Source organism: Lissotriton helveticus, chromosome 2_1 (assembly GCF_964261635.1).
Source record: "Lissotriton helveticus chromosome 2_1, aLisHel1.1, whole genome shotgun sequence".
In the NCBI taxonomy this organism is placed as follows: Eukaryota; Metazoa; Chordata; class Amphibia; order Caudata; family Salamandridae; genus Lissotriton; species Lissotriton helveticus.
The window spans coordinates 774,221,493-774,239,320 of record NC_136059.1 but is presented as its reverse complement, the minus strand read 5'-3'; positions in this window follow the sequence as shown (position 1 = coordinate 774,239,320).

Here is a 17,828-nt window from a genome sequence, read left to right as displayed (position 1 = left end):
GAAGACGAAGGTATAGATAGTGAACATATTTTTGGCCTTTCTTATAAATGGCAACATGACTGTCAAAATTATTTGTTTACATGTAGCACTAACATAGACACTGAAAGATTCATATATTTGACTTTACCAGACTGTGAACAGTGACTTTTAACAATCTAGTTAGAGGAGCTAGTCAAAACATGGAGTGTAGCCAATGTAAATCAGAAATGTCATCAACATTATTTATACAAAGATATGGACAGTATGTTATTATAATGCTGCAACGTTGTAGAGCTGATGGAAGAAAATTGGAAACTTTAATACAAATTTTTGTAGCTCTACAAGTTTCAATATCAGGAAGAACTTTTGTAACTGTTGCAATTACTTTTCATGATGGACCTTCTACAACATCTGGACATTACACTGTTTATTTAAAGTGTCTGAAAGGTTGGATACATTGTAATGATACTCAATTCGTTTTTAAGCAACGTTTGCCTAAAGAGTTACCAAATTCTTATCTAATATTTTTAAAGCCAAAATCTTAAGATCAACATTTGGCCTTTCAGGATTACTGCTGTTAAGGTAGATTTGTGTGGTGTTGTAGAGTATTTTGTAACTGAGGGTGAGGAGCTTGAAGGTACTCCTCTTGTTGATGTTGAGGCAGAATAGGTGTATCATGTTATGGGTGATGTGGCTGTAGCAGGGGACATTGAAGATCAATCAGGTGGAGATGCTTTGGATTGGTTGTAGTCGTTATAGGTGTTTGGCTGGAATTCTTGTGTAGAGTGTGTTGCCACAGTGTAGTCTGTTTCTTCTTGTTTTCTTTAGGATGTACTTGTAAATGTTGGAGAGAATGTGGAAGGTGTTATAGCAGTATGAGGAAATGCTGTAGACTTGTTTACACTTGTATAGGGAGGAGTTCAATATGAATCATAGGTTGTGTACATGGTCAGTAGGTGTTGGTACTGTTCACAGTGTAGTTGACCAGCAGGAGTTATCTGAAGTTAAGGGGGTGAGTTTGAGGATGAGTATCTTCATGTTGTGTGAATTCATGTTTAAAGAGCTGCTCCTTATCCACTTGGTGACGTCCTTAATTGTGTCGTGGAAGTTGTTTTTTGTGGTATGTGGCTCCTTGGTGAGGAAGAGGATGAGCTGGGTGTCGTCGATGTAGGAGATAATGTTGTGGTTGAGTTGGTGGGCCATTTGTGTAAGGATGGCCATGGAGATGTTGAATAGCATTGGACTGAAGAATGAGAAGTGGAAGACGGTGCAAATGATGTCAGTGGTTTTGGATCTGAAGGCTTGGAGGCAGACGCTCAGAGTTTCTATTGAACAACTTTTAAACTTAGAATTTCACACATACTATTTGGCCATGGGGAAAAGTACGTGAAACTCTTAATGACTTTTAGCTGTAAATTTTGACTGCATATATTTGTAAGTAATATTATTTCTAATTGAAGAAAATTAATTATGGTGTTTTGTTTGCCATACCTCATAGTTACGTAAGAAATTGGCCTAAGAAAAAAACATTTAAGATTGTTATTGAGATTGTTGTTTTTTTTTTTTTTTAGATAATCTTCTTGATTTTATTTTTTGCCCGCTGTTATGTGATGAGTACTATTGAACTCACTGTTTCTAGTGAATTTGAATATATTCTGAGAACAGCAAAAAAGGCATCTGAAATGCTTTACAAATGATTTTGTGTTGTAAAAGATAAATTGTAACTGTATTTTTTTGTCTTCTACAGATGCTAAATTTATAATAATATATATTTTTTAATTTATTATTTTGAAGGTAAGTATAACTAACTGTTAAAAATGATCGATGGGATGTACTTCTACAGAGCTGAAGTAAGAGAACGTCCATGAGTACATAAGTTTGTAAAGACGGTTTGTAACTTTTAAACATTTTTAAATAAATGTAATAAAACATATACTAAGGGGCAGAGTCCGATTTGGGAAAAAACCCTCCGAATAGCCGTACGGAGCATTTTTCCCATACGAATTGTACCCTGCAACCTCCCCCGTACGTACGATGAAGTACGATTCGTACCAGGAGTAGGACTTTGTACGAATCGTACAAAGACCGTACAACTCTAATCTCCGTACGATACTCCTTCAGAACCTGCTGTACGCGACATCCGTATGGTTCGAAGCAGGTTTTCCCGACCCAGCAAGTACGATTTGTGTCGGGTACACACCGTACGACGCTTTTTTTTAACGGGAGTCCAAAACATCCGGAGAAGCAGAGTACGCCTCGAAACAGGTATGGAACGGCCCCCCTGGGTACTCCATGTCTGCAGGGATACGGTTCATACCCCTGCGATCATGGGGTGTACGGTTCGTACAGAGTACGCATGGGGTACGCACCGTACCCCATGATCGCAGGGTGTACGGTGCGTACACCATGCGATCATGGGGTACGGTGCGTACACCCCATGATCGCAGGGGTACGAACCGTACCCCTGCGATCATGGGGTGTACGCACCGTATGGTGTGTATGTGATTGTGTGGTTGTCCATACGAATCGCCCTTAATTGATGTGGACCCTACGAATCGCGTCCTCATACCCCGGTCCGGATTGTACTCGTCGGGTCGTACGGCATGTTTACAAATCGTACGGAGAGGGCTCTGGATACTATTCGGACGGATGCTTTTTTTCCCGGATCAGAATCGGCCCCTAAGTCTACCTGTATTCTTTGCATTTAACTACAACACATCAACTACTTTGGAACTGGTAAGGTGAGTAGATATTTTATACTTTTTTTAGTACTGCATTTTATTATAATAGCCTTAGTTTTTTCTCATAGTGATAAGGAGTGACTGGTTTGAAAATGTAATAACATTTTGTAACAAAAAAGTCATATAAGCAATTTTATTAATATGGTCTTTTAAAGTAGTTGACAATGGTATTTGTAAAATATTTTTTAAAGGGAAAATTAGTTGATAAATCTAGTTTTGTATTAAGTATTAGGAAAAATGATAAAATAAAGTGTTTATGTTTTTCTACAAAAACAACAACCTTTAAAAAAATCACTATGGAAGAAGAGCAGAACTATGTAGAAGAAAGTACTGAAATTTCTAACACTTTGATATAGGAGTTAAATGTACCTTTTATTGATTGTGAAAATGAAGATGGAAATATTGCTGGAGATATAAGCTGCGATTTTTTAGATAAAACAATGGATGAGGATTTTATTGAAGCTTTAGAGGACATCGAGTCACATGAAAAGACTTTTGAAAGTTATAATGAAGAAAATGAAATTTCAGACGAAATGATGTTAGAAGCTCTATCAAATTATGAAATGTTACAGGAATAAATTTGTGATTTAAAATTAAAAATGGTTTGAGAGACTCTTCTTGTAGAATTGTAATTATTCAGGTAGTTTCCAAGTACTCATGGTGCAAAGTGGGCCTTAGGACATGGACTGCTTCAAAGCTCTATAGATTATGTATGCACTAGCAAAGTTGTGTTTTATCGCTTTAATTTCCAGGTCTATATTCCTTTGTCTCTCTCCCTCTGTCTCCCTCACTCTTCCTTTCTGTTTGTCTCCCACGGTTTACCTCTTTCTCTGTCTCCCTCTCTCTGTCTGTTAGCCTTCCTTTGTCTGTTACCATCTATCTTCGTCTCTGTCTGTCCCTGTCTTCCTTCCTCTGTCTCCCTCTCTGTCTCTTTGTCTCTGTCTGTCTCTGCCTCTATCTCTCTGCCCCTGTCCTTGTCTCTGTCTCTATCTGTCTGTCTCTGTCTTTATATCTGTGTCCCTCTCTCTCTCTCTCTCTCCCTCCCCCTCTCTCTGTCTCTTTCTGTCTCCCTTTGTCTCTCTCTCTCTGTTTACCTTCCTCTTGCTTGCTCTCTACCTCTCTGTTACTCTCTCTCCATCTGTGTCACTCACTCTCTCTGTCTCCCTCTCTCTCTGTTGCTACAAGGTCGCAGAGGGGGAAGTCAGCATGTTTTGCAATTTTCTTCCAGCAAGAAACCCTCCCTTAAACCCAAGTGAAGTTGAGTTCTATACTGGTTTCTACCCTGAAAGGGGTGTACTAGAGCCCTGTGCAAGAGCAGATGTCTGCCGTGTAGAGACCACTAACACAAGAAAATCCAAGCCTTGATCCATACGCAGAGTACTTCTTCAATAGGGTTTACTCTTGCTAAATTGTGCACAGTTTTAACTTACAACACATCATGAATATTCTACCATCAATAAATGAGAGAGCAAGCAGAGAGGACGTGCCTTGAATTTTCAGAGAGCAGCCATGGAACGTCTCTCTAATGGTTCTATGGAGAATAGCTCTGGCGTGCACCAAAAGTGAAGATAAATTATGAACGCATGGACACTTATTTTTAACGTGGCATGCATACTGTACATCAAGCGTCTCTGCAAGAGGCTTCCCTAGCTTCGCTGTGCGCAGGCCGCTGAGGCCAAGGTTAAGGCTTTGTTCTGCAACTTCAAGACACCAAAAGAATTTCCACAAAAGGAATTGCAGAGCCCCGATTAACACTGAAAGCCTTTAGTGTGCTTTTTTTGTAGCTGATAGACAGACGGCATTTCCCTTCGTCTAGCCTGGACATGAGAGCTGTTAGCACTGCTGCACTGTACAGGTGTTTCAAAGATCAAAGAGCATAGTGTCAAGGAATGCCTCTTAATTAGCAGCCGTTATGAGCTAAGTGGTTGCGACACACCCACTATTTGTAGGCGACACAGTACTGTGTCGGGACATACATTTTGGAAAGCTCTGCCTTAGGCCATGGACTGCTTTAAACCTGTATAGACTATGCATGCACTCTTCTATGTACCTACAAACTAGTCCTTTATACTTTGAATTCCCCAGTCTGTATCATTAGACTTCAGCAATCATGAGGCTATTTGTGCCATCGGAGCATCACTTTGTGTGATGTTCTGTGGCACAGCTTTCTACGTGATATTTATCAGGCACAAATAACTAAAGTTTTTTGGCATACTGCTACATGATAAATATCAGACCCTTTAACATAGTGTTCTGAGTTAAAGGGGCATACACTGGGTGTTGCTGGGAGCATTCACAGCAACACCTATAGCTTTTTGACACTGCCCCAGATTTACGAGAAATTGTAAATTTGAGGCAGTGACAAAAGCTTACACTTCCCAGGGGAGGTAAGAGGAAAGCACAACAATGAAAAATAGTTTTATTTCTGTTTGTGTCTCATTTTTCTATGTTTTCTGCATTCTGAAGCACATATAGAAAATAGACAAGTCTCTTGTTATTAATTTTGTACAGCAAGGTTTCCCTTGCTGAACAAAAATAATTATCCCTGCAACACAGGCACCCTTGCACTATTGTGCAAAGGTGCCTGCGTTGGCAGAGGCACACCATTGAGTTATGGTGCAGGGGAAAAGGAGAGGCATGTGCCGTATCTTATAGATACAGCGCATTCTACTCTTTTTCATTTGACGTAGGGAAGTGCAGTAGGAACGCCTGCTGTACTTCCCTACGGCAAAATCTCATAAATGAGGTGCTATGTCAGTAGCCAAATATTCATAGTGCAAAGTGGGCGAAAGGGCAAGGAATGCTTCAAACCCCTATAGACTATGTGCACGCTGTTCTATGCACCTGCAAATTTGCCTTTTATATGTTGAATTCCACAGTCTCTATCCTTACACTTCTACCAAACACTCTGTCAATCTTTGTATACTTTTATAGTGACTCATTGATCTTTGTGTAGTAAGGTATTCACTACATTAAAACACTAATCAGTAGATGTACAATAAGTGGTAGATCCCCATAGATATGCCAGTTATTGTGCAGTGTAACATCACCACCATGGATGCACCGTATTTACAATGTGTTGCACTATGGGGCAAAAACGCTACTGATATGTCATGTATCTGTGCTGTGAAGACGGCACATTGCTTGACTTGTATTGCAAGTGCAATGCAGCTCCAGCAATGCTGTTGGGGCCCTATGCTCATAATGCTGTGTGAATCCTTACACCTGCTTCAAGCAGGTGCAGGGTTTTGACGCAGCATAAGTCCAAAAATGTCTATGAAAGTGTTTATGAGGTAAAGTGGGCCTAGGGTATGGACTGTTTCAAATCCCTTTTGACTATGCATGCACTGTTCTATGTACCAGCAAATGTGTGTTTTATACCTTCAATTCCCTAGTCTCTCTCCTTACACTTGCAGCAAATACTCTGTCATTGCTGATTTAGTATTGTACTGAGGTATTCATTGGAATGTCCTTATGTATGCACTGTGGTAAAAAGGAAACTGTTATAAATTCAATCATGCAGTCTCTTTGCAGAAGTGTAATTATATAGTCAGTACCCAAGTAATCATAGAGCAAAGTAGGCCATGGAGTGCTTTAAAACTCCTATAGACTATGCATGCAGTCTTCTATGCACCTGCACACTTGTTTTGTATACCTTCAATTCCACACTCTATATCATTATACTTATAGCAAACACTCTGACATTGCTGTACTTATCTATACAGTGTTGTAAAAGTGAAGCAGTTACACATTCAGGTTGACACTGTTTGCAGAAGTCGTATCATCCAGTCAGTACCAAAATATTTGTCTAGTAAAGTAGGCTTTAGTAAATGGACTGGTTCAAACTCCAGTTTACTATGCATGTACTCTTCTATGCACCTGAAAACTTGTCTTTTAAACTTTTAATTACCCAGTCTCTATCCTTATACTGTTTCCAAACACTTTCTAACTACTATTTCAGTATTGTACTGACCAATATAGCAATATATGCGTGTCTGTTCACTGTATAAAAAGTTAAGCAGTTATACATTCAGCTCCACAGTCTCCTTTGAGAAGTGTAATCATTCTGCCACTTTCGAAGTAGTTAAGCAACAAAGTAGGCCTAAGGGTATGGACTGCTTTAAACACCTATATATAACAAATGCACTTTTGTAAACATCTGCAAACTTGGCTTTTAAAGTTTGAATTGCCTTGTTTGTATCGTGACACTTCGTGCAAACATTCTGCTACTGCTATTTTAGTATTGTAATGAGTCATACAGCAGTATATTCTGATGTATGCACTGTTCTAAAAGTGAAAGTGCTATATATTTAGCTAGACAATTTCCTTGTAGAGGTGTAAGCATTCAGTCAGTTCCCAAGTAGTTATGCACCAAAGTAGGCCTTAGGGCATGGACTACTTCAAATCCCTATAGACTATGTATCCTCTGTTCTATACACCGGTTGACTTGCCTTTTATACCTTCAATTCCCCCGTCTGTATTCTTAGACTTTCACCAAACAGTCTCACACTACTGTTTCAGTATTATTGTGAACCATACAGCACTATGTGCTTATCTATACACTGTTCTAAAAGTAAAGCTGCTATACATTCATCTAGACACTCTCCTTGCAGAATTGTAATCATTCACGGCCTCATTTATGAGACTTCTTGCGCCATTGGAACGTCACTTTTTGTGATGTTCCGTGGCACAGCTGTTAGCGTGATATTTATCAGGCAGCACTAAGGCACTTTTTTTGGTGTAGTGTTGCCTGATAAATATCAGCCCCTTTAATGCAGTGTTCTGCCCTTTTGACACTGCCCCACATTTATAAAAAATTGTAAATCTGAGGCACTGCCAAAAACGTATGCCTCCCCAGGGGAGGCGTAAGGAAGGTGCAACGGGGAAAAATAGTTTTATTTCTCTTCATTTTTTCTTTTCCTATGTGTGCTGCTTTCTGCAGCACACGTAGAAAAAGGAAAAGTCTCTTGTGATTATTTTTCTACAGAAAGGTTTCCCTACTTGTACAAAAAAAATCATCCTTGCAATGCAGGCACCCTTGCACCATTGTGCAAAGGTTCCTGCATTGGTGCAGGCAGACCATTGTGCGCTGGTGCAAGGGAAAAGGTTAGGAATGCGCTGTGTCTTAAAGATATGGTGCATTCCTGCCTTTTTCTATTGCCATAGGGAAGCGTAGTAGGAAGGCCTGCTGCACTTTTCTACGACAAAATCTCATAAATGAGGCCTATGTCAGTAGTCAAGTATTCATGGTGCAAGGTGGGCCTTAGGGCATAGAGTGTTTCAAACCTCTACAAACTGTGCATACAGTGTTCTATGTACGTGCATATTTGCCTTATTTATGTTGAATTTCGCAGTTTCTATCTTTTCACTTATACCAAACACTCTGTTACTCTTGGTATAGTTTTCTAGTGACTCATTGATCAGTGTGTAGTAAGGCATTCACTACATTAAAACAGTAATTAGTAGTTGTACAATAAGTGGTATATCCCCAGAGATATGACAATTATTGTGCACTGTGACATCACCACGATGGATGCATCGTATTTACAATGTGGTGCACTATGAGGAAAAAATGGCACAGATATGTGATTTATCTGTGCTGTGAAGATGGTGCATTGCTTGACTTGCATTGGGAGCGCAATGCAGCTCAAGGAATGCTCTTTGGGCCCTATGCTCATAAGGCTGTGTCAATCCTTACACCTGTTTCAAACAGGTGCAGGGTTTTGACACAGTATAAGCCCAAAAGTGACTGAATCAAATCTTTTAGATTTCACGTAGTCACTTTTAGGAGCCATTGCTGCGCCAGAACACCCCCCACCTGCGCAAGAAAGCCTCCTTCTGGCGCAGGGCTTTACAATGTGATGCACCTTCCAATTACGTCACATTGTAAATACCATAAATTATGGCACATCTTTTGCACCACCGCTGCATCACAAATGTGATGCAACGGTTGTGTAAAGAGGCACAAGGGGGTTGTAAAACCGCCCCTAACACATACAAATTCATCCAGGCAGTTTCACCAATAGTGCAAATTGAAGCATAGACTTGTAACATATTTATATGCATATGTTACATTCAAGTGCTTCAGAGGTATTACAGTATACTATAGGTAAACACCTTATAGATTTATGCTGTAGCACATCCTTATAGTTCTGCACTTTCACATTCACCATACACTACTAATGTATTGAATTATTCATTCATGATCTACACATTCATTCTGACAATCTTTTACAGACTAACATAGAAATATAGTTCTTTTTTTTTTTACCAGTAGAGGTAGTTCTGAAAAGAACTGTTTTTTTGTCTTTGTTGTTTTATATTTTTTTTGTAGTTTTTTCAACAAGTTTTTTTTTGGTTTTGTTTTATTAACCAGAAAAATTGAACTTTTGAAACCAAAAAACTGTGCACCAGGAACAAAACAGTTTTAAAAAATGATTTCTTAGGGCAACGGTGCTGCTCTTGCCTCTTCACAATCAGGTCCACAGATTGCTCACCATAGAAAAGCATTTCTTTGCAATGATTGCAGTGGAAAGTGAGCTCAGAAAATTGGGGAACAATAATAGGATGTGGACTGCTTCCAGGAGGTGGTGGTGCACTTGAGGTGCTAGCCACTGCAGGTGGAGGATTCTCCTGTAGGCTGCGCGTTGCCTCCCTTGCATAATTGTTGGGATGCAAGTTTTTGACATGACGGTCCATACTTACAGTACCGAAAGAGTACTTTTTTGATGCGTCACCTCTGGATAATGTCACGTAACAGATTTTGCACGTGACCTTAGGTGCATTCACCTTTTTTTGTCCCTCTGGAAAAGTAAAACATTTCCATATAAAGGCTTCTTTCCTCTTTTTCTGAGGAGGTTCATTCAAAAATTCATTATCATCAGATGATTGGTCAGAAAGTGGTTGAGGAAGACCAGCCATATTGATGATTATTGTTCTAAAGGACTTCAGCTCCCAAGAAATGATCCTGCTCCTGAGAAAGTCCAAGTAGAATGATCAAAATGGGAGGGGTCTTTCAACAGTTGGAGTAGGAAGTGTTATGAACCAATGAAATCTCTTCTTTTGAAGTCACATGGCTTTGCGTACTCTTATGGTGCGCTTACAGAGCTCTTACGCTGTGCTTACATTGCTCTTACGGTGCGAGTACCTAGGACGTACCACCCCGATTTGCGTAATTGCTTTGAAAAGTAATATATGCTTATTAAAAGTTTTAAAAAAACTATTTTCATAATTATCCCAGATAATGTCTACCTTTAAAATTTACAATAAATACATAGATATATATCGTTTTAAACATTATACAACTTTTGTGGGGTACGCGCACGGTGCGTCGTAGATGGCGTCATGCGGAAGCGCTGATGCGCCGCGTAACATCAAAACGTATTCGTGACGTATGCGCACGTACGCGATGAGTACGACTTACCGTACAAAGGACGGTGCGATTACCGTATGCCTACGGTGCGATTATCCCCCAAAAAAAGGAATTATATAGAATTTAATTTTTATATAGATTTTTTAATGTAATTAATAAAAAAATGTATTTAGGTTTGTTATTATTTTACATTAAAATATGAAATATAAATAAAAAAATAATAATATGTAAATATTTATTATAAAAATGAACAAATAAGGTATGAAAAGAAAGAAATTTAACAATTAATACATTTAACAATTATCATTTACAAAACCTTTGAAATTCACTCAAAAAACCATAGGTTTCACATTCGTTATAGTTAGGAATTAGCATTTAAAAATCCTTAGAAATTCACTGAAAAAACCATAGGTTTCACACATGTTATAGTTAGCGTGACATTTCATTCATACAAAACCTTTGAAATTCCCCCGTCATAGTTAGTTCAGCTAACTATAACTCGCGCGCCCGCAACACACTGCTGATGACGTCACTTATTACATCACTCATGACATGGTCAGTGACATCACTCATGACATCACTGATAACATCTCAAATGACATCCCTGATGACATCACAGATGACATCATCCTTGTGGCAGACCTCCTCCCACCGTAATATAACCTTTGATACACACGATCAAAAATAGAAACTAAAATTTTCCAAAAAATGGAGATACCAATTCCAGTTAGAACAACCTATTCAGTAATTCCAAAATCTACATACACATCCACTCATTCACTAACAGTTCTATATAGGCACTCATACATGTACTCACTCATCATATGTACTCATAAACCTATACATCTTATTACACACCAACACTCATCTATAGAGTTACTCACACACAAACACACACATGCAAATAAACTATCAAACATCCATTTACTTGCATATACAGCTATACACCCACCACTACACTAATTTCTACAGAATCGTACACATACTTACTCTCTTAAACAATCACTTATAGAAACACATACTTATTTATACAGGAACTCTTACAATCTCTCTCACATATACTCATTTATATACATCAATACTCACATATACTAGTTTAAACCATATGTAGTTACTCATAAAGATACTATTAAGACAGTCATTCACTCACTAACACACCCATACACACACTCATCCACCCATACAGACCTGCACACATGCTGTCTTCAAAATACATAGAAATAGTGAGTCAGTCATTCATGCATCTGTGTGCTAAGTAATACTCCCCACCGAACCATACAGACACTCATTCTGATACTCAAAAAAACAACTAATAACCCATATACACACTCATGTAGCTACTCACCAACCCATGCAGCCACTTATATACAAAGTGAGACACTGATACAGATATTTAAATATTTAAAGATAACTCGCTAATACATCTATTCACTAAGATATACTTAATAAGTCAGTTATACAATCAATTTTAACAAAAAAACTCAATTTAGACACTTATTTACCCATTTATTCTTCCATCGACCTTTAGATATACATATATAAAAAATATTTATTTTTCAGAAAGACACACATTCACTGGATGATGTCATCAGTGATGTCATTTAAGATGTCATCAGTGATGTCATGAGTGATGTCACTGACCATGTCATGAGTGATGTAATATGTGACGTCATCAGCAGTGCATTGCGGGCGCGCAAGTTATAGTTAGCTGAACTAACTATAACGGGAGAATTTCAAAGGTTTTGTATGAGTGAAATGTCACGGTAACTATAACGTTTGAAACCTACGGTTTTTTCAGTGAATTTCTAAGGATTTTTAAATGCTAATTCCTAACTATAACGTGTGTGAAACCTATGTTTTTTTCAGTGAATATATATATATATATATATATATATATATATATATATATTCGCACACGCATACAACCATATATATACATATAATACACTTACCTTTATACTTACATATATAATACACTTACCTTTATACTTAAAATTTTTCATGGTAATGGCATGCTTTGTAAAGGCAAGTCATAGTACAAATACGCGTGGTACCAAACCTCTACCCAGACTGAGGTTCCCTACTAGCACCACTCTGTTGGGTACCCGACCAGGTTTCTTGGGAGCGAATCATAAAGGATGTGATTTTGTGAGCTCATCCTGCTTCTGAAATAAAAACGTCCTTTTGTACATAAGAAACGGAGCCTATAGACTTTGTTTTCCCCAAATAACTTGTTGGAAGACTAAAACTAAAAAAAAAAAGCATTCTGGCGGCTGTTGGCTCTTTAGGTCTTGCCTAGGCAGCACACATGCGCTGCTCTAGGAAAAGGGACCTCTTGGAATCGCTCTGGACTGACTTCCGGCCTATGGCTTGCTGTTACGCCCACCGGCTCGAGCTCGGGCACCACTCGTGGGACTTCCGGCCTATGGCTTCCTGTTACACGCACCGGCTCGCAAGCGGGTGTGCACCACTCGCGGGATGCTGCAGCGGCATTCACGGCCACACTGGTTTTAAATGTAGTAGCCGGTAGGGCAGAGAGGTGGGTTGTTGCTACTTCATCCCTCCCCAAGCAGAGGGAACACTGCAGGCATCATGGGCACGGTGATCAGAGCCATAGGCAGGAGTTCTCAGTGACCCCCGGCCTCAGAAACGAATCAATCGCAAGTCACCTCCGTCACTTAGTAGAAGAGATTGGGGTTCCGCCCTACTGCACAGGCCCCACTTCTGTTGCTGCATCTTTCCGTGTCGGGCAGCTATGGGACACCAGTCTATCGCTTCCCTACATACCAGTCAACCCTGTGATTGTTCAGGTCACTGCAAGTGGATGGATTCTTAACTGGATAGTAGGGGATGGGGTGGCTGGATTACGGATCCGCTCTAGGAAGTGGCTGTCTACTTTGCCAGTTAACCACGCCCCTCCTGCCCCCTGGATCTGGTACCACCAGTGTCTGTCACCCTGGTGGTACTCCCCATTCTCTTCTTCAAGTTTCTCCTCTGATTCTCTGGCATTGTTCCCTCTGTTAATTCTGATTATGGCCTGGCCCACCTGTTCCAGTCCTCTGGTCCATGTCCTCTTCTTCCTCTTGCTCTTTCTGTTCCTCCTCATGCCCCTGAGGATCTGTTCTCAACCTGTCGGAGTATTTCCCATGAATCCACAAGCAGGCATGCCCACTCCACCTATAGAAACTATATCTTAGCAAAACATGCTTACTGTGACTGAGTGTGTTGCAGTTGAAGATATCTATTGCTCTATTCACCTCCTATACCAATCTTTCTTGAACCCTGCCATAAATGCCTCCCATTAATTTTGACTGTGTGACATACAACATTACTTCGCTAAGAAGACACATGTTTCAACAAATTTCATTGACACTACACCCTCCACTTCCAATGTGTGCCTTGCAGCCTTATATAAATCCTGTTGGTTGTATTTTCAAGCACAACAGAGCGCCAAAGAGAGAAACTCTGAGAGTTAATGCTGACAGTATACACAAAAACACATTAGGCACATTGGGTTAATAATCAGTCTGCCCTGCCTCAGTGCCCACTACTTGGTTTTATTCTAAAACATCTGGATTTGTATGCGGAGGGGAGGCGCTTAAATGGAAAAAGAGGGCCCTGTAGGTTCCTTTTCCAACCATTGATTTACTGTATTGCAGGTGCTGATCAACAGTAGGACCCGCCCCACTTAACACATCATGTCGGGACTTGGGCCGAGTTTGTAGTAGGATACAGAGATCTCCATAAAGCTTGAGATAGATACATTATTCACAAGGGGGCAAGCATTGTTCTAAGGAAACTAATATGTCTTGAGCAATTCATGGACAGGAAACTGGTCCTACAGAAATATGTTGAGGTAAGAGCATCCTTCTCTCATTTTCATGCTGTCACGGAATAAAGCCAACCTTTTCCTGCTCTGGAAAGTTTTGCTCTATAGCCTCTAGTTCGGTCAATATTCGTTTTGCCCTACTCAGTGGCTGATATGTAGGATTTCGCCTTGGGCCACACAGTGAGGTATTTCAGAAATCACCTATTCATAAAGGGGTAAAGCAGGGATGTGCCTTAGTCCCCAATTTACCATATTGCAATTTTATACTAGACTAGGGGGCATATTACCAAGCAATAGCGATAATTATCGCTAAGTTTGGTTAGCGGCTAAAATTATATCGCCGTGCTTCGCTTAGGAGCCTTGCTATTATCAAGGTTTATCTCCTAAGCGATAAAAATCGGCCGAAATGCATGAATATCGCTGAAAAGTCAGCGATATTCATGCATTACCGAGCTAATGCTCTGAGCCGTGTTATCCATCTACCATTGGATAACATGGCTAAGAACTGCTCTGGGCAGGCGTTAGCTTTTGGAGATATTCGCGCTTAGCGCCAATATTTCCAAAAGTTGGTAATCGCTAACATCTTGGCACGCCCAATATGCATGTCATTAGCGATAATTATCGCTGACATGCAATGTGGGCCCCAAGATGGTCGCTATCTCCTACTAGCTGTCGCTAACTGGTGTTAGCGACAGCTAGGTAATATGGCGATAAAATTATCGCCGCTTTAGCGGGAAAAATTCCCGCTAAAGCGGCGATAAGGCCCTTGGTACTATGCCCCGAGGTTTTTAAAAAATGGTTGCAAATGTCCATCACTTGATACCTAATTTTACATCATATAAATGTAAATTGTTTGTTGTTGACCATTACAAGGCTGAAATTTTGTGGAACACATTAATAATATGAAGGTGAAAGAATTGGATAAAAAAGGAAGTTGAGCTTCTTGAATCGCAAGATAAGTGCTATAGATTCTCCCCTCTGTAGAACTGAAAAATTAAGTTGTTGCTTTCTAGGTTGTTTAATCTCAAACCCTAACAAAAACATACCATCATAGAGTAATCTCTGGGGCATCGTATGGCATCGAGTAAGGGGCATGGTAAGAGAAAAGTTCCTATTCCATATTTAACAAGCATTGGCATAGCCAATAGGTCTCGCTTTTTGGACATTATAAGTGTTTGGCCATGCAGCAATTGATGTTCCACCAAGGATATTGTGCTGCAGAATTAAATACTTAAAAGGTGCCAAAGGCGAGACCTATTGGCTATGCCAATGCTTGTTTTTGTCTGGCGTGATTAACTCCAACTGTATCGAGGCTGCTGCAGGTACACAGTAACGAACAGTGAATTACAACTTTTATACCCAAAACATTTCTTAAGAAACTTTCTCGACATCCTTGTATCCGTCTGAATCAAGAGCCAGTTTTTCATGGTTTGGGCTAGTTGCCCCTATGAATAGAATAATCCAGTCTCTCTCATTCTTTGCCTGAATTTGGGAACTTTAATACAGAAAAGGTTAGCAAAGGTTAATTAGTACTTCCGTTCATATTAATCTTAAGCCAGTGCCTTCACTTTCTAATTAGAGCCCCCAAATAGATAGTTCAACGCCTAGCATCTTGAACTTGGAAAATTACAGCTCATTCGCGCGTTATGGCTGCTCGTCAGGAACATTTATCAAGTGTGATATTTCAGAGATGTGTCAGACAGCTGCTCGCTTTTTCCTCATTAGCATGTCTCGCTCAGGTTCATCAATAATGATACCGTTCTTCTTGTTAATGAGCACATCATGAAAAAATATTGTTTTTCATGTCCACTTGGTTTCTTTCAACCCCCTGATGCAGAACACCTGCGTTTTCGGCTCTACAGAACCTGACGGCTGGTTCTGAGCTGAATTCACAGGCAGCAGGGGACTGCAAACCCCTTGGCAAAGACGACATAGGAGACGTAAAGGTTTCTGTTACTTCTGCCATCAGGTTCAAACAACCACCTGTCTGTAGGTATTAAAATATTTACAAACAAGAATTATAAAATAGATCGCGTGTTTCAGAAACTGAAACAACGTATCCAACTTTTACACACTTCATGTAGAGGGGGAGGTGTGGTCCTGGTTGGGGTCCTTTCTGGAAGATAGATAACTGGCAGTTTTGCTTAAACCCTACTACTCTGATGCCAAAAGACTTCATTAAGTATGCAGTGCCCCAGGGCTCTGCCCTGAGTTCCACACTTTTCAATATCTATATGACCCCATTAGAACATCTTATGGGCTCCTTTGGCATCTGTGTAATCTCATATGTGGTTGACCCTCAACTCCTATTGACGTACAATAATAACTAGCCTGAAGAAACCAACAACTTTGCTGCCTGCACATCGGCTGTGATGGGATGGCTGAGCGCTAATGCCTTACAGTGCAACCCCGATAAAACAGGTTTTATTATTTGGTAACAATCGCCTGCTGGGCTAGACCTGCCAACTGTACTTCCCCCTCCTCCTGCTGAAACGGCCAGGACCCTGGGAGTTCTTGTAAACTATCTTCCAAGCCCTAGGTCTCTGCTATAATAGAACCTCTTGCTGGATTCTCAGGATGTTAAAGATATTTTTAAAATTTCTGACCTGGGATGCTCAGAAAAATGTGGTCCAAGCTCAGATTTTGTTGAGACTTGACTACACTAATGACTTGTACCTCAGTTACCGGATTGAGTTGCATTGGCTGCCAGAGAAGAAGGGGGTTATCTTTAAAGGACTGACAATAGCACATGCAGGCTTCTACAGAACTGGTCCTAAATATACTCAGATTTTGGAAAAGGGGGGTGGTGATGGACAGAGTTTCTGAATGATGCAGAATACTCTTACCAAGTCAATAGATCATGGTTTTAATCCATCACCATTTTTTAGCTCACTGCACCATCCCAGCTCAGAACCTGGCTACATGCAAATTAGTCTGTTCCTGTCCCAGTGCATGATGGGAACAGGGCAAACCAAACTACCAAGCCAATTCTTATACTGGGAAGGAAACAAGCTTCCGGGGACCGGTTTCTGGCATCACAGCCTTCTTCGGCCCGGCTTGCTTGAATCCTGATGGTGCAATGAGCAAGGGACTCACGTCTGAGTATACCCTCCCACACATAGTGTGGATAAAACCGATTTTGGAAAAGGGGGGTGGTGATGGACAGAGTTTCTGAATGATGCAGAATACTCTTACCAAGTCAATAGATCATGGTTTTAATCCATCACCGTTTTTTAGCTCACTGCACCATCCCAGCTCAGAACCTGGCTATATGCAAATTAGTCTGTTCCTGTCCCAGTGCATGATGGGAACAGGGCAAACCAAACTACCAAGCCAATTCTTATACTGGGAAGGAAACAAGCTTCCGGGGACCGGTTTCTGGCATATAAATATACTCAGAACAGAATGATCCCATACTGTCCTAATAGATCCCTGAGTTATCAATCATTCTTCTGCTGTGTATCCCTGTCACCAGATGGAAAAAATGGGGTGCCTCGGCTTGCTCAGTACTAGCTGTCAGACATTGGAATGCTCTCCCTGTATCCCTGGGAAGCAACCAGGATGTTATGCCTTTCATAAACATCTGGAAACCCACCTGTCCAAAAAGTACGTTGGTCTGCCTGTCTTGGGTCTAGCGCCGTGACACTCTAGTAGTAGCTGCATGTTTTATAGATCCCACTGTTCATTCATTCATCAGTCCAGAATGACCCGTAGGAAATCTAAACAATAACTGAAGACACCTTAATATTATGCGTAATTCAACTGTGTTACATTGTCTTGTTCTTGCATTACCATTGCTGGAGCCCAAAAGGGCCCCCACTTACAAATATCATCATGGGGAGTTCTGAAGCCAACAGAGAGGTCAATGGACCTTTTCCACTGTATGGAGAATTAGAGCGCCCTAGAA